Source organism: Pongo pygmaeus, chromosome 14 (assembly GCF_028885625.2).
Source record: "Pongo pygmaeus isolate AG05252 chromosome 14, NHGRI_mPonPyg2-v2.0_pri, whole genome shotgun sequence".
NCBI classification, from domain to species: Eukaryota; Metazoa; Chordata; class Mammalia; order Primates; family Hominidae; genus Pongo; species Pongo pygmaeus.
In genome coordinates this window covers 100943205-100961975 of record NC_072387.2, presented here as the reverse complement: position 1 = coordinate 100961975, position 18771 = coordinate 100943205, and the positions used below count along the sequence as shown (strand labels likewise).

At 38.0% G+C, this 18771-nt stretch overlaps 1 long non-coding RNA gene across 1 annotated transcript in view; it reads left to right on the top strand.

Annotated features, from left to right (window-relative positions):
- LOC129011559 (uncharacterized) overlaps positions 1-17353 on the top strand; it is an 84405-nt gene extending 67052 nt beyond the window's left edge. The window contains exons 3-4 of the long non-coding RNA XR_008493357.2: positions 13591-13775; positions 17108-17353. This is a non-coding gene — a long non-coding RNA (uncharacterized LOC129011559). The remainder of the gene's footprint in view (positions 1-13590; positions 13776-17107) is intronic.
- The last annotated feature ends 1418 nt before the right edge of the window (positions 17354-18771 follow it).

Here is an 18771-nt window from a genome sequence, read left to right as displayed (position 1 = left end):
ATAATATGAATTTATGTTTTAATCAGAACAATAAATGTAGCCTTATATGTTCTTTAAGTTCTCATTCTCTTTATTCACTTTCCTTTGGTAGTTGTCTAAATGCCAGAACCCTGCATGTTAGTTTGCTTAGAAATGTTTAAACCAGACTGCCAAAAACCTTTTCCTACAGCTTTAAAAAACCACTTCTCAGACGTATAGGAATTCTTATTTGTTGAAAATCTGCATGAATCTAAAATTAAACACAACAACAGCAATTCATGTTGAAAAGAATTTATAAAGAGGGAAGCCATGGCAACAGAATCATTTATTTTTAACTGTACCAACCCTTATCTCTACTTTCACCCCCAAACTAAGCACACTAAAGCCATAGCCTTTTCTAGACTGCCTTATCCCCACTGTAATTTTGCACCAGTCAAAAATAGCAACAGAAATTGTCGTATTTCCATTACTAAGTACTGTGCATGCCATGCTTCTCTTCCTCTTTACTTGCTCACATTATCCTGCAGACAGCCTTTGAGGAACTTTTGTGGTTGTCAAGGGGAAGCTCAGCTATTGCATACTGCAGGGCCAATGTCACTGCTAATGCCGACAGGCTCTCTAGTGGTTAGATTGAGGTCCTGACTTAATTCCTCAGAGATCCCACATCTTATCAGAAGCTAGCTGACCACACAGGACAAGAGAAGATGTAACTGCAGCATATCACAACACAGCATCCCTTGGCTCTCGGGGATCCTGTCTGTACACATATCTGAATAGCCCTGTTTTGCTACACCACTGCCTTTTATCTTCCTGGTCATACTTACACCACAATGCCAGGAGAACTTACACTTACAACATGCTTGCTTTCCTTAACCAAAGGCTTACATACTACAGGAAAAGGTTATTTTTGTTAAAATGTCTTAAAAGTGCTCATCAAAACTTTTCACGGGATTGATAAACTTGGAAAATGTCAACGTATTTTCCCGTTAGTAATTTCAAAAACAAATTACTTGTAAGACCAGTCTAAGTCTGAAAATCTAGTCGCCCATTTTATTAAAATATCAACTGATAGGATATGGTATTTAAAATGTGTCTTTTGCAATTCCTTTGTCTGTTTTGATTTCTGTTAGCTCACTTGCATGAGGAACTTAGGGTGTTCAGAGATAAGGGTTCATTCCTCCTTGATTTGGTTGAGCTAGTCATCCCAGAAGGACCCTAAGAGAAACACAGGCTTTATTATGGAAGATCAAAGACTTGGGTAATACAAATAGGTACAAGAATATGTTTGAAGGCATGAAGGGCACTAACCCAGTAACCCAATTGAATCGCATGGAAAATTGATCTTATATTTTCTGAAATAAATGGAAAATCTGATGGTTAAAAGGACACTGGCCTATTTATCTATGAACCATATTCAGGGTTAAATAAGAGACCCAGAGAAGGCTATGTCTAGTAATGTGCTGGTTACAGCAATAGGAGAGCAGAGGCACTGACTCCTTTTTGGTTCATTTACACATCTTTTTTTTTTTATCTGTTCCTGTCATTTGTTCCCATCGCCCATTTCTCCGAATTGCTCCCATTAGACTAGTCTGTAGGTCCATTTGCCTGACTTTTCTTCACCAAAGGCTTTCTGGAGTATGATCCAAGGTTACCAGGGCTATCTGCATAAAAACATTGACAAGTTCTCACATAGATACTTAACAAAAAGAATGAATATCTACCAACGGCAAAGTGTCACGTTTTCTCTGAAGTAAAGGAAAACAACAAAAACATTGTTTGGAATTCTTTGAAATCAGACGAAGACAAAGCTACGTTGTTTTTCAGCTTCAGTACAGAGAAACAAAATCTGCCTCTCTTTGGAGGAATTATGAAGAGAAAAGCAAGAATATCATATAGTTTCTCTGTTTCCACAGCTGCAGTTACTTTATTTTCTGTGATTGCTTTTTTGTTTCCAAGATTTCCCATTTTTGGTAGCAGCTCTGAGGATTTATTCAGCAAATATTTATTTTGCCCCTACAAGGTATGAGTCACTGCCCATGATAAATGATAGCTGTGGAAGTCTGGCCATGGAAGCACAGAAACATGAGGGAGTCTAGGTGTAAATAAGGTTTTGAATAGTCATCTCTCACCATCCTAGAGACACAAGAAAGAAAGCTGCTTATTCAGCAAAGAAAAAACAATAAGAGCACAAAAATAAGAGAAAGGACACAAATTTTTTTCCCCCACAATTTGTGAAGTATTGCTAAATGACTGTCTTTGAAAGAAACCACATTTTGACACTATAATTTGATAAAGAAATAATAAAAAATAGAAGTTTATTCTTTCTGAGCCTGTGGCCAGCCTTGTAATAGTCAAACGTGATCAATTTGGATATCTTTGCATTGAAAAAATACTAAAAAGTTGATAAAGCCCAGGCTAACAATTTTTGTGATTTGGATATGAAATTGGACATTTATTAAACATATTAATTAGGTAAGCAAGAGGTAAAGGAAATTTTGAAATATCTGAACAAATTGCTCTTGGATCTCTGAGGTGCACTTATTCTCAGGAAGATATAAGTATTTGAATTCTTGCTGTAAGGAAACAGTAATAAAAAGAACAATGATGTTAGCTTGAGGAGAATAGATTTGTACTTTGATATTTTGTTTATAGCCAACTCACTCTTAAATGGATGTTTTAAAGTGTCTGATGTATATAATAGGATAACCATAATAAATACATGAGGCAATCAAGGCAAGGGAAAAAGCAGGGTGGAAAACAACTGAGGTTAAGCCAGAGGAGCAGGAATGTAAAGCGTCATTGCTGTGGGGCACTGCCTGCTTACCAGGTGACAGCCACGGTTTTGCTCTTGACCTTTCTGGCCACTGTTCTAAATAGGAACCAAGCAGTTACATGTTTCACAGTGTCCATGAGCTAAATCCCAAAGAGTCATTCAGAAGAAGCGTGACTATTCCCAGTTCTCAGGCTTGAGAGAAATTTCTTTCTCCCATGGGTCCTCATAAAAACGTCAGTGCATCATCTGGTGCAGCTCCTGGAGAGGGTCCTCAGCAGCAGCCAGGGGAATCTCAAGGAGAAGCTGCCTCCCAGCATGTCCCACACAGCCACTCCATAAACAAAGCCACTTCACCTCTGGGTGACCAGGATGGTTCAACTGGAAAGGCTGGTGGCCTCTTGGGCTCCATCCAGCAGTAAAAATCTATTCCTTGGAGTCTGATGATTACATTAGGTCTTTAAGAAGCTCTGCTTGCTAACATTTTTTTTAGCCTAGTGAAGCAGAATATCCTTGAATTAAGACTGAGTAAATGTCCTATGTATTCAGACTTCTTACTCATTGATTTACTGTACGAGACAGAGTCCAAAAAGGAAACAGAATCAACACCAGTAATTTATCAGGGAATATTTAATAGAAAGAATTACTTACTGGTAGCAGGTGAGTACCACTCAGAGGGTATAAAAGAGAATTCAGGGAATTCCCTTGAATTCTCTGAAAGTCCCAAATGAAGAAATACACTTGGAGAAGGAGGTTCCTCTCCAGCACTAAGATTCAGACTTCATTGGAGACTAAATTCATTGTGGCTGGACCTACTGGATGGCAGAGAAGTTGGATTGCTTCAGGTCAAATCTGGTCCATGGCCAGCTAGCTGGGACTGGTGAGCTGGGAAATCTGGGTAGGAACTGGCATTCAGAAAGCTCTCCACTGGGGTCCAAGCAAAACTGGCTGGAGGGCACGTGCCACGTCACCTCTCGGACACACACCTCCAACTGCTACACTCTAGAACAAGAAGACAGGAAGCAACCAAATCAAGAGAAGTCTCTTCCTCTGGCACTGTCCCTCCTCTGATGTCTTTCACCAACAAAGATTAACATGATGCTGATTAGCAAAAATAAATCTTTTAGGGTTCCATCTCCAGTGTTCCAAAGCAGGGCAATGAAGGGTGAATTTGGAGCACAGGGGCAATAAATGGGTAACTGGCATACCTACTGTGAACCCCCAAAATCTGAGATTGGTCTTAGTAATTAAGAAGTTTATTTTGCCAAAGTTAAGGACATATGCCCATGACCTGCCTCAGGAGGTCCCGACGACACATGCCCAAGGTGGTCAGAAACAGCTTAGTTTTATACATTTTAGGGAGACATGAGACATCAATCAACTTGTATAAAATGAACATTGGCTCTGTTCAGAAAGGCTGCGACAACTCAAAGCAAAGGTAGGACAACTTGAAGTGCGGAGGGGGCTTCCAGGTCATAGGTAGATAAGAGACAAATGGTTGCATTCTGAGTTTCTGATTAGCCTCTCCAAAGGAGGCAACCAAATACGCATTTACCTCAGTGAGCAGAGGGGTGACTTTGCATAGAATGGGAGGCAGGTTTACCCTAAGCAGTTCCCAGCTTGACTTTTCCCTTTAGCTTAGTGATTTTAGGGCCCCAAGATGTATTTTCCTTTCACACGACTTTTCCCCAAATCATTAAATTCCAAGATATGTAATGCACATTTATGAATGCTCATTACACATTTTATGCTACAATAAATAAAGTGATGCATTTTATAGTTTTCAAGGAGTTGCAATAAGAAACAGTGGCAGTGGAGTCTAAGGCATCTGTAGTTTTTCTAATAGCCCATAGGCAGCTGACAATGAATGTTTGTCAAATAAGCATGCTGTATTGCTATATTGACTTTCTGTTTTTTTTTTTTTTTTTTTTATTATCTTTATTTTTTTTTTTATTATTATTATTATTATACTTTAGGTTTTATGACTTTCTGATATTCATGCATAGAAGCTTGTGATTCAGACCATTACAACATCATTCAGTAAGCCAGTAATTGTCAGAAAAAGGATACCATATTTTGAGTGAATGCGAATCCGTTTATTTGGTCAGTCAACAAATATTTGATGAATACCTACTGTATGTTAGGTATTGGGGATATAGAGCAAGGCAAACGTTTAAAACCCTCAAAGACTTTAATGTGATAAATGTCTTGAGGAAGATGCATAAGTGCTACGACAGCAAATAATGGGGAGACTTCATCTACTCAGGAAGGTTGGGAAGAATTTATAATTGCAAGAGGTGCAATTGAGGTTGAACTGAAAGAGGGAGTTAGTTGCCTAATGGCAGGGTGTAGTGGGAAGAGGTATTCCAGGACTGGGGAATATCATGTGCAAAGATCCTCTGATGAGAAAGAGCATATGTTCAAGGAAATTAAATAAAGTCTGTGTGGCTGAAGCGTGGGGATAATGGAAAGGGATCATTGAGGGATATGAATTCTCCAGCAGATTTCATTTGCACCATTGATTCTCCTGGGTCTCCAGTTTACCTGTCTACACTGCAGATTTGGACTTGCTAGCCTTCATAATCATGGAAGCCAACTCCTTATAACAAATCTCTTTCTCTCTATATATGCAAATCCTATTGGTTCAGTTTCTCCGGAGAACCCTGACTATTACAGGCTTTAATAGGTAGGAAAACACCTTAAATCCTTCTTCAGGATTTCATTCCATCTCACTGGTTTATCACTGAGGGCAATTTCCCCCTCCTGGAAACATTTAGCAATATCTCAAGGTGTTTTTGGTTGTCATCACTTGGGGATAATATTCCTGGCATCTAGAGGGTAGAGATTAGGCTAAGTCTCCTAAAATAAAAAAAGACAGTCCTCTCCCCACCCCCACAAAGAATTATCCCATAGTTGAGAAACCCTGCTCCATCTAAATGGATAGCCACTGAACTATTTTATGCAGGACTCTGGGTGGAGAGTTAGGGTGGGTTGAGGAAGGGAGGACAGTGAGAGTGATCTTTTGCATTTCAAAAGTATCTTGCTCTGGAGAAAGCTAATAGTAGATACAGGTTGACATCAAAGGGGTCATAAAGAAATTACTGTCACTATTAGCCATGTGAAGCCTAAAGTAAAATTTGTTTACTGTCTTATATAGTAGTATTAATTTTTTTTTATCATGACTATAAAAACTGCATCCATCCCTCAGGAGGATGGAGAAAGTCAGTGACATTATTCATTCAAATGGCTTAACATAGGGGAGAAAATTAAAACATGGATAATATTCGTTGTTTAGTTATTTCATTCCGATGACGTGTGTTACAGATTTTCATGAAATTAAGGAATCTATTTTCTATCAACTCAACTTTCAGACCTGTAAACATTTTCAGGTAAGAAAGCAAGGCAACAAATTCCCCCAAATTTCCATATGGTTAAAAGCTATTGAAGCCTAGCTCTACAGGAAGTCATAAATATTCTAGTGGAAAGGTAATGAAAACTAAATCCTGAGAGTTTTAATTGGAAACCATAGGACCCTTAGCTGAGATCTGAGGGGAAAGAATTTTGACTGCTCTAGGAAGTATTTGGTATTGTGGTGATAGATCTGAAAATGAGGAAAAAGTACATTCAGGCAGCATAGGATGTCACAGGCTGGCCACTGTTAAGTATTTTTTTCAACAGTTATCAGCCCATTCAAATGACCCTACCTCTAACTCAGGAAGGGTAATATTTTAATCCTCTGGGCATCTTTTTGTCTAATCTTTTTCTGTGTAGCCCCCATAAAAACTATAGGCTGCAGATACACTGCTTTAAACAGATCTATGTAAGAATTTTAGAAGAGATTTTGTTTTCAACTCTCTTTAAAATGAATTACAAATATTGAAAGCCTTTGTTGCAAAGGCTTTAACTAAATGAGCATTTATTTGGCAAGCTCTTAATTTTCCTTTTAAATTCTGATTGAACCAGGTGTATTGGCTCACCTAAACTGACTTCATTAAGGTGCCAATTTTCACTGTTTTCGAAGAATCAAACACGTGTTTTGAGCCTCAGAGAAAGAGAAACTGCCAGGAAAAAACAAAACAGTGGATTGTGAATGAATGCAAAAAGTAAGTGGAAATAGCTAAAAATAAAACTATTCCCAAAGCAAATATTAAAATACTTCTGTCTTGGTGCAAAAAGAAAAAAATAAGAATCTCCATGCTGGCTGGGCAGTAAAAATAACCACAAAACATCCCATAAGTAGACAAATCCTAAAGTATTATGATCCAAGAGATTTCATTCATTCTCGTCTTGGTGAAAATGTATACATCATTCTTTGTTGTGTCGAAACTTCTAGACACTTTAATTAATGTATATCTTCAAGCTTTTTTCTCCTTATTACTTGCTTAAAACAAGCAAGCAAACAAACTTCAGTATTAGAAAGGAAAACTTGTGAAAACTCGAATCATGTGTTACCAATCAGAAGTGTGTATTAAATAGATTCTGAATAGTTGCTATTATCATAAAGACTAAATAAAGTTTGGGACTTAGAATTGTATGTGTTAAGTGGTTGAATATTCTACCCGGAGAGCTTCTATGTATGCTTTTGCAAGCCTGGTTTCCTCTTCTGTACTTGAGTTGGCTCCAACACTACATTTTATTCCCAAAGTTTGCACATATTCACCTTTCACTGACAATCTTGATAAAAGGAATTGCATTTCTTTGGAAATGGAAACAATCTAGAAAGTGAGTAAAAGGAGGTATTGATAACACACAGCTGTGAGATGATGTCTGCAATTTTTAGTGACTAGAGTGCAAAGTACAAGAAGTATAATTTATTAAATCACCAATCTTTCCACCTCTTACTACATTATATTTTAAATCAAAGAAAGTAAAGGTTTTTAAGAGGGAACATGAATCCAGGTGTTTACACTGTAGTCATTGAAATCAATCTACACCACTGGAGGAAACTTTATATGTTAGAGCATTTTCCTCCATGCTTTGTAATTTTTTTTTTATACTTATTCTCTCTTTGCCTGATGGTTGGCGGACAAACTATTTGCAAACATTTATATGACTTCTGCTTATGTGTTCCAGAGGGGAAAAGGCCTTTTGTTGTAGGCAGTAAAAATCAAGCGAAACAGATAGGGTCATGATTTGCCAAAGGTCAAAGGTCATGACAAGTGAGTGACTCAAGAAGCCTCGAGGTCAAAGGTGCAGCTGGAATCCCATAACCTCCACTCCACTTTTTACATGACAAAGGAAAGCTGTGCTTCCTAACTTCTGTGAAGGAATCTAGCTACATGTTCACATTTTTCCTTGAAAAATTATTTTCAAATGATTCTGCCCATGATTATTTTCTCCCTTGAAACCAAGTGGCATGAAATAGGCTTTTATATAAATTGAATGTCTCCTTAGCCTTTTATTAGTATTCTATATTGGGAACCTAGAAGAGGAAGAACTAACAGAGATTAATATGTGTTTTTTAAATGGAAAATAAGCACATTTTTTAGATCAACACAGACTAAAGAAGTACATTTATCCTCTTTGTTATTTTCTTTTTCAATCCCTTGTGTATTTACTGACTGTACCTAAAAATGTTTTTCTTGCAAAAGTAACTAAGAGTAATAGTGATCTCTTATGCTTTCCATGTGGAACATGTTCTTCTGGTAAATCCTTAATACAGCTCCAAAAATAAGGTTTTGTAACAAGAACCATTCTGGTGTTAATGTGTTTTTTTGTTTTTGTTTTTTGTTTTTTATTTTTCTTCCTGATTTAAAGCAATTAAAACTTTAGTGATGCCAGGAGGGCCACTGTTTAGGTCAGAATGTCTGTGGCAGATCTCAGGATATCTTAGTAGCTGCCTATATCTCTACCATGTGAACTGGAGGAAAAATGCAGAACCTTGCTTTTCAACTCCATTGGTTTCTAACCTCTCATGAGCACTTAATTCCTCATAGAGAAGGAAATAGTCACGCTGTAGAATCCTGTGGCCCATGAAGGGTAATTGGATAACATCTTTTGAAAGATTTACAAGGCTGCCAAGGATTTTGCCAGCTTTAAACCTGATTGATTCAGTGTGAAAAGAGCTGAACAATTCTGACCTAAAAGTTTAAAGACAGACCTTTCCTGTGGAAGTATAATTTAGAGCCTGTAATAAAATTGTATTGGAAAACACCACGTTGAAGAACACAGCCATAAATTGCATTATGTTAAAGGACCCTTTCCCCTTAAATCCTCTGAAAGAAGCCTAATTGTTCACCAGATACTTTAATAATGAAGTGTGTTTGTTTTTGCTCTCCTACCCCCTAAATAAGTCCCTAAAGAAAGACAAACTTGCCAACTACTTTGCCTCTCTAACCAAAAAGTTTGACTTCTTGGTTATATGTACAGATAGAATTTATGTACCTTTTTTTTTCTTATTAGGTACAATAAAGGAAAGCAAAATTTCATTTATCTTTAACAAAGAGTAGACCAAACAGACTTGTCCCATATTTTAATTTTTCAAAGTGCTAATTCTCATCTCATATTAATTTCCATCTTGACAAAATATACACACTCATGATTAGTGGAATATTTTATGGGTAAGCTCAAATGCTTCTGATGACCCAGACAAATTAATGATTAAACATCTTCCAGCTAATTACTCCAGGCCATTAATTATTTATCCAAGTCCATCAGTCTATCATCTATATTAGCCTCTCTTTTCTTCTGCCCATTTTAGAAGAGACAGGTTTGGAAAAACTAAAACATAAGAATTTCAAGTAAACAAAATTAAATAGAATACTTAGAATACTTACTTTTTTTTTTTCTTTTTCTCTAGAATCTGGGAAATTGAGACCATGGTATTTAGACAAAAGCCTCTTTATCTTTAAACAATACCCGCTTTGTCACACGCTCACTAACTTTGTGTTTCCTCCTCAAATTTCAGTTTGAAGGATTTAGGGAAAAATGCCATGTGCCCACTTACCTGTGATTTGGGTGCTAGGCCATTTTGCCTTTTGAAATTTCAAATCATACAAACTAGTCTTAGATGTTTAAAATAGGAAGCCTGATACGCGTACTAGGCATATTTACAAGTGACCAAGAATGATTGCTTTTTATAGAGGTTGGTGAGAACAGAAACTTTCCAACAAATTGAAAGCCTACTTCCCTCTCATGATTTAAAAAAAAAAAAAAAAAAAAAGACAAAACGAAAACAGAACTGTGACATTAAGAAAAAAAGAAATTTGCTTAAGAAATATGTAAAGGAGCGAGCCCTCAGCAGTGTAAAGTAGTTGATAGCGTGAAAAGCCACTTGGAAAGGAAAGAGGGGACACAGTGCTGTACTCTCACATTTCTTTCCTGAAGAATTAGGTAGTAAGTTGGCTCAGACTTTCATCTCCTTCCACATCCTACCTAGAGTTAAGTGTCAAGAAGGTAATTTAACCAGCCACCTGAAAAACCTCTCCGTCTTGTGAACCAGAACAGCTCCCCACTTCTGGAAGTCATAGAGGGTCGAACAAATTCCACTGTATCAACTTCCAGCTGGTCATTAACATTTTCTGTAGGATGTGTTGTTTATGATTTTGGTCTACAATAGTCTCTAAACTGGCACAGTCCCCAGAAGTTCTTCAGAACGTTGCAGTCGGTTAAGATGAAAATTGTTAACTCCTGGAAAAATACACCAGAGTGAATGAAGAGGCCGATTAGAAATTGGTAATAAAAATATATTTTGACATGTTCACCTCACAAGTATCTTTATAGGAGTCATCCTGCAGTAAAGGCTTGGAACTGTGAGACAACCTTCCAGGAGTTCTGATTTTGAGTTCTGGTGCCACCTTGTGGACAGTGGGAGGAAGAGACGATGCAAAAGAGGCTTGACTGAGTCATTCTGCAGTAGATCAAGAATGTCATCTGATTAATTTCCTTCATACCCTTTGTATCTAAAACAAAACAAAACAAAAAACTCCAAACCAGAAAAAAAAAAAAAAAGGCAAAACTTTATCACTTTCCCAAGGAGAAACTCTTTAGGGCTTCCCATCAGTTAAAGGATTACGAGGATTAAGACCAAAACCCGATTTTGCTGACATTCAGGGCCTCTCGCAATCTGATTTTGGCCGATTTTTGCAGCATTACTGGAAACTACTCTTCTCTATGAATTTCTCATTACAGCCAGACTGGTCTGCTCCTCCCAGATAGTCATTACCTTTGCCCATGTTATCTTCCCATCCAGAATAGACCTTTAGATCCTTTTACAATCTTCCATTTGGAAGGACTTTACAATTGGATTTGATGTCTTCAATGTTGGTGCCTCTCATAAAACTCCCTCCTAAGAAGTCCTTGAACCTCTTCTTGAACATCTCTCGGGCAGTGCATTTAACCTGATTGAGATGACTTATGATTTTTTCAGTGATCTCTAGTAGTAAACGTTTTCTTAAGTTGGACATGTACCTTTTGCTCAAGAGCAGGGTGAGTGCTGGATGTATGAAGACTTCTGTGCACAGACTCTGGACCAAGATGAGTTGGGTTCAAACTTCAGCTTTGTAGCTTTCTAGCTGTGTGGCATTGGGTACATAACTTATCTAGGCCTCAGCTGTTTCTTCACCTGTAAAATAAGAATAAAAACAGTGCCTACTATCAATCATATCAGTGTTGTAAGTCATCTTATATGTATGAAAGTACTTACAACAGTGTGTACCATGTAGTTGATACTTTGTAAGTGCTGGTTTTATTTATAGCTTTGGGAAGTCATCAAGATGTGGGATGATTGCAGTAATGGAAACAGATGAAAAGAGAGTATTGAACAACATATCTCAATGTGTACACTTGGAGCATCCAACCTAAAGATGCCACACTAAAGTTCCACAGGGATACAAGTTTGGGATATGCTGAATGCTGTATACAGATGCATACTGTGTGCATGTATGTACTCTATCTATGCAGATATATGATAATTAACATAATCGAGGCTCCTAATTCTTTACATATAACAACCCACCTTTGTCTAACTTGGCATTTCCTAAACTTATGTGACCCATGAATCCTTTTCAAAGTAACATCTTAACATCTCATTACATATGTATGTTGTAGAAGAAGAATCCTCAACTCAAAACATTTAGGGACAAAGCAAATAATGTAAATGAGGGAAGAAGGCCAGGTAAAATACAGTATGGAGTAGTGTGTGAGTTATGGAAGTCTAGAGGACACATGCTTCTCCTAAATGCATTTCACTTTGGCTTGTGTAAAAACACCGTGTAGGCCAAGGAAAACATATCTGAAATCTGAATCTGGGCCGTGTCCAGCAAATTTGTGATTCCTGTAGAGTGAGAAAAGGGAAGTAACTGCATAATCTAGAGAAGAACCAATTTTTAGAGATAAAGAGAAGCCAGAAAAAGAGACCGTGAAGGAAAAGTAGGAGATGTAGCCAGGAAACAGCAGCATCCTGGAAACAGAAAGAGGCAAAACAGAGGGGTCTCTGGGTCTCGAGAGGTCATGTTGGTTTCCTATTGCTGCTGTTCCGAATTACCACACATTTAGTGGCCTAAAGCAACACAAATTTATTATCTTATAATTCTACAGGCCAGAAGTTTGATGTGGGTCTGACTGGGCTAAAATCAAAGTGTGGTCAGGGCTGTGTTACTTCTGGAGGTTCTAGGACAGGGGTCCTCAACCCCAGGGCCACGGGCTGGTACTGCACAGCAGCAGATAAGTGGCAGGCAGGTGAGAAGCTTCATCTGTACTGAAGGCTGCTCCCCCATCGCTCCACTGGCATTACTGCCTGAGCTCCACCTCCTGTCACATCAGAGCAGCATTAGATTCTCATAAGAGCCCAAACCCTATTGTGAACTGTGTATCTAGGTTGCACACTCCTTATGAGAATCTAATGTCTGATGATCTGTCACTGTCTTCCATCACCCCCAGATGGGACCATCTAGTTGCAGGAAAACAAACTCAGGGCTCCGACTGATTATACTTTATGGTGAGTTGTATAATCATTTCATTATATATTACAACATAATAATAATGGAAATAAAGTGCACAATAAATGTAATGCGCTTGAACTGTCTTGAAACCATCCACCCTCCACAGTCAGTGGAAAAATTGCTTTCCACAAAACTGGTCCCTGGTGCCAAAAAGGCTGGGGATCACTGTTCTAGGAGAAAATCCACTTCCTTACTTTCCTAGCCTCTAGAGGCTGCTTGCAGACTTTGGCTTATGGCCCCTTCCCCCAGCCAGGAGTGTGGAGTCCTTCTCATATCACACCATCTGACCTCCTCTCCTGCTTCCCTCTCCTGCTTTTCACCCCTCCACCAAAGAAATAATGTTCATTTTATTAACTCTAAGCCAAATAAATTAACAAGGCTTTCTAGACACGTATTAGGAATTATCACAGTAATATGTTATTGACACAATTAGTAATGTCTCAAAATGTATTGAACTTACTGAAATATTGTTATGGTTATTTTAATTGTTGTTAGTGCTATTAATCATATGCATTATTGTTTGATAGTTTTTTGAACTTACATGAGGCAAGGTATAACATGGAAACAAATTATAATTGTGTAGTAATTAATTTTAGGTGTTGAAGAAAATATTCAAGAAGTTGTTGAGCATATCACTGAGGGTGTGTGCAGGCCTCTAATGGCAAAATATTTTGTTTTTATATATGCTTATGATATCTGGTTAAATTATTGCCTTATTAATAGGAATTTTTAAAAAAACTGATACCAGCTTGAACTCAAGCTGTTATTTTTTTCAAATTAACACACAAATATAGGCTAATAAAATACATTTGAAATAATAATTGCCAGTTTTCTCTCTGAGAAAGAAAATTGGAAAATTCTTAGTTTATATATATATATAGACTTTTTTTTTTTTTACAGATTTTACTTTATAGTAATTTATCTTAGTCCAGGTGCAGTGCCTCACACCTGTAATCCCAGCACTTTGGAAGGCTGAGCTGGGAGGATTGCTTGAGGCTGGCAGTTTGAGACTTCTTCCATTTTAAGGGACCTTGTGATTACAGCTGGTCCATCTGGATATTCTAAGATACTCTCCCTATTTTAAGGTCAGTCAGTTAACAACATTAATTCCATTTTCAACCTTAATTCTCCTTTGTCATGTAACACAACGTATTGACAAGTTCGGGGGATTAGAACATGAACATCTCTGGGGGACCATTATCCTGCCTGTGACAGAGGGTAAACAGAATACTGAAGAAAGGCCAGGAATCTCTGAGAGCTGGAACTAGGGCTTTCTCATCCTCTCCTCTCTTTACCTAAATGATCCATCCTCTTACCTTCTACTAATGGCATAGAAAGTCGGGAAAGGAGAAGAGAATTGAACCCCATTTGACAAGAAATTATGCACATAATTCACAGTGTGTGGCACTTAATAAGGATGGGATGTCTTTTGGTAGGAAGGAAATAGTTCAGGGAAGCAACTCTATGATGTCTGTGCAAATTAGAATAAAGATGCACCCCCCAGGAAGATGAATAAGAAGAGGGAGCCTCTTCCAGGAAGATAAATGCCGAAAAAGCTACCCTTTCTCCATCTGGGGATGGATGATGCCAAAATGATGCCCCCTTCCAGGCTGATATGGTTTGGCTGTGTCCCCACCCAAATCTCATCTTGAATTCCCACATATTGTGGGAGAGACCCAGTGGGAGGTAATTGAATCATGGGAGCAGGTCTTTCTGTGCTATTCTCGTGATAGTGAAGAAGTCTTATGAGATCTGATGGTTTTATAAGGCGGAGTTTCCCTGCACAAGCTCTCTCTTTGCCTGCTGCCATCTATGTGAGATGTGACTTGCTCCTCCTTGCCTTCTGCCATGATTGTGAGGCCTCCCCAGCCACGTGGAACTATGAGTCAATTAAACCTCTTTTTCTTCCCAGTCTCGGGTATGTCTTTATCAGCAGTGTGAAAACAGACTAATTCACAGGCCAATGCAGTCCTCTGAAGGTCTGCAGAAATGGACAAGTGGCACGCCCACAAAGCCCTCGGCTGGGTTCCATTGCATGGGGCACAGTCTTCACAACTGTAGGGACAGGCAGGAAACAGCCCAGGTTCTGGGCTCCCCTGACCCTCCTACTCCTCCAACTAGTTCTTTCCTATCAAAAGACATATTACCATTATTTTCATGCTCAGAGACACATTTTTTCCATGGTCTTCCCCTAATTTCTAGGATTTTCTCATAGCATTTTGTACAGAGCTCTAGAATAGCCCATAGCACATGTTACTTTGGTTTCTTACATAATTGTCTTTCTTCTTGGCAGTGAATTCCCAGAGAGCAAAGGAAATTTAATTTTTTTTAACCTCAGTAGAGTGTTTGTATTTATATCATTGAATTTACCACTGATGGGGTATATGAAACAATTTTACTTGATATGAAGATAAATTTTAAAACATTGCTAGTTAAGTATTTAAGTGTTTATCAGAATATGTATGTGGCATCTTGATATTCATAATGTGGTTCTCAGACTCATCTGAGAACTTGTGAGAAATGCAGAAATGGCCCCAACCCAGACTGATGGCATCAGAATCATTTTAGCTTTATCCCAGGTGACTTGAGCTCACATCAAAGTATGATAAGCGGCCACGGGGGCTCATGCCTGTAATCCCAGCACTTTGGGAGGCTGAGGCAGTGAATCACCACCTGAGGTCAAGAGTTCGAGACCAGCCTGGCCAATATGGCGAAAATCCGTCTCTACTAAAAATACAAAAAATTAGCCAGGCATGGTGGCAGGCGCCTGTAATCCCAGCTACTTGGGAGGCTGAGGCAGGAGAGTTGTTTGAACCCAGGAGGCCGAGGTGCAGTGAGCCGAGATCGCACCATTGCACTCCAGCCCAGGCAACAAGAGCGAAACACTGCCTAAAAAAAAACACACACAAAAAAACCACAAAAGTATGAGAAGCACTGAGAACACCAAACCCATCATCTAACAGGTGATATTGTGTAGAGTGGGCTGCATTTAAAAAAGATCCATTGATTGAAGTTTCATTTAAAGGAAAATAACACATAGATATTGCTTCAATATGACAAATTGTGAAGGAACTAAACAAATGACTGATGTGTGGGAAACAGTGAACTAACGCATGAAGGTGGCCATGAATGTGTGTAGAATTTGTTGAGTATTTAATTTTCTGTAACTTTTGACAACATATTGATCTACTAACCTAATAGGTACCTAATTCTTTCTTTCCTTCCACCTACACCCAGATTTTTTCTTTTTCCTGCCTAACTCACTCACTTCCAGGCTTTGCCTTATACATTTCTTCACTCAGTCATCAAGCAACAGATAGTTATTGAGCCTTTGTCAATGCCCCATCTTAGGTATCCATAAATGAGTCAAAATCCATGCTTCATCAATATAACATTGCGTTACCATACATAAGGTCTCAGAAATCCTTTTAAGCACTTAAAGTAATTCCTTTATTACTGACAACTTAACTAAGAACAAACTCAACTCTTCTCAGGATTGAGTTAATCACACAGAGCAAGGAACACAGGTACATGTTACAATAGTTACATTGTAACATGAAGTCCATCAGATTACATAAGGAAGTTCTAGCTGCACATGCAAAATCAGCTGAGCCATGTTGGCAATCCGGATTCCACCTAGATGCCACAGGTTTCAGGAATGGAGTCTGCCACTTATTCATTCTAACTTGACGTGTCAGTCATCAGCAGACTTGAGCACTCTCAGGCAAATAGCAGCAAGAGGTTAGAAAGCAGAGAAAGAACCCTAGGCTCAGAACTGCTAATTGCTAACTGCTTTGGGGCTACCACCTGGGGCAATACAGTTTTATTCTTGAGATCCTGGGCATAAATTGTTCAACCCTGCTATACTTAGCCTAGCCCTCACTAAACCAGTAATCGGACAAGCAAAATGCCCCACCTATAATTCTTCTCAAATTGTCAAAATACCCATACTTTATGTACAAAATGGAAGATACTTGTTATGATTCTATGTTGCCTGTTTATGGATAAATCTTTTAAGATGTAACATTAGGAACACTGTTAGATTGTGTTATGCTGATTTGACACTTCCAAATGACTGATTCAAGTGATTCATGAGTGGTTTGGTGTGTGGTTTTAAGATAGAGAGGCAAAGAGCATTTGTGCCCATAGAATATGATTCATTTTTAAAAAACCCTTATTATTTGAAAATTTAGGGAGATTGGCAATCAATACTTTATTCACTGGAGAATTGATTCAACAATCCAATGCAGATCTAGTATGAATTGTTGATAATTGAAGCATCTTTGTTATCTAAGACATTTAAATGCTCACTTCTGCATGTTATTTTGATGTAAGAGCTATAATTTAATGTTTACCAGGTATCTTAAGTGCTTTACTTGTGTCTTATCATTTAATCATTACAACTTTCATTTTACAGGAGAGAAATCTGAAATCTGAGGTGCAGTTGATTTGAATCCAGGAAATCTAAGGAAAAAGTTCAAGCTCTTAATCATTTCATACCCTCCTTTTTGTTAATTTAAACTTTTTTTTAAAAAAAGTTAATCTTGTCTATGAAGCATGAATCTCTAATACTAGGGGAAAAACTGGCTAACTTGAAGAAAAAATAAATTGAAATGGAAAGCAATTAATTCCTCTTAATATGAATAAAGGATGATCTAAATGCCTTTCGAGAAATGATTTCAAGTAATGAAATTTACAGGAAAAAATCCTCTTTTCTGAATAAGCAATCATGGTACTAATCCTAAGTTCTTTAATCTTTATATTTACATTTGTTCTTAAAGCTTGGTGTTTTCTACCAAAACCATCTGTGTATCTCTGTCTATCTTCACGTGCTCTTTCTGTATACATTCATGCATGCGCATACACACAGATTTCATTATTTATTCATAAAATAGTTGAAAATCACTGCTTTGGCCCTTTTAACTATATATAAATCTCTCAGTTCTCTAGTGCTTGGAAAGGAAGTATTTATTTTATTTTATTTTTATTTTATTTATTTTGAGATAGATTCTCACTCTGTTGCCCAGGCTGGAGTGCAGTGGTGCAATCCTGGCTCACTGCAGCTTTGATCTCCAAGGCTCAAGCTGTCCTCCCACCTCAGCTTCCCTCGTAGCTGGGACCACAGGCATGCCACCACACCCAGCTAATTTTTGTGTTTTTTTGTAGAGATGGTGTTTCATCACGTTGCCCACGGTGGTCTGGAACTCCTGGGTTAAACTGACTGGCCCTACCTTGGCCTCTCAAAGTTCTGTGATTAGAGGCGTGAGTCACCCTCCCTCGCCAGGAAGTATGACAAACAGAATGAGCCTGCAACCAGAGTCTTTGATTCAAACCCTTGCCAATCATGCACTGACTGTTTGAGCCTCAGTATCTTTATGTGGAACATGAGGTCTATAACAGAACTTAACAAACAGGAGATTATTATTAATGAGATTAAATGCAATGAGGAATGTCAGTGGTACCCTCTCTGTAGAGGAACTTAAGGAGTTGAGCCTCCAAGCTTCTTTCTTGATATGCTGATGAAAGACGTAGCCTAGTTTATGGTGGGTGCTGCTTAAATTCCAGCCCTCTCTCTTTCAGTCAACACGCTTGGACTCAAAATAAGCCCCATTCAGGCTGATTTGCCTGCCTGTATCAGTCACAAACTGCACCTCTTGCAAAAATAGCTTTCCCTCCAATGTGTACTGGCCTTGAAGAAGACTGAGAAATAGGGAAACAAAGATCCTTTAAAATCAAGTTACTGAAAGTCACTGAAATAATATACAGTGAAAGATGGATGATGCCATCATTGTATAAATAAAGTCAGTACAACCATTAAAGAACTTACAAGTATGGGTTTTTTTTTCTCTATGGTTACGATCATAGATACAATAATTTTGACATGACCATGATTATATTACATATGGATGGCTTAGAAGTCTTTCTTTTGTGTCTTTCAGAAAATTAATATTTATTATTTGGCATTATACAATTTCTCAAATAAATATGAAGAGAGAAATGTTTTGAATAACAATTCTCTAGTCCCAAATTTTCTATACCTAGCATGTATTGTTTCTTTTTTAATAAATTACAACAACTTTA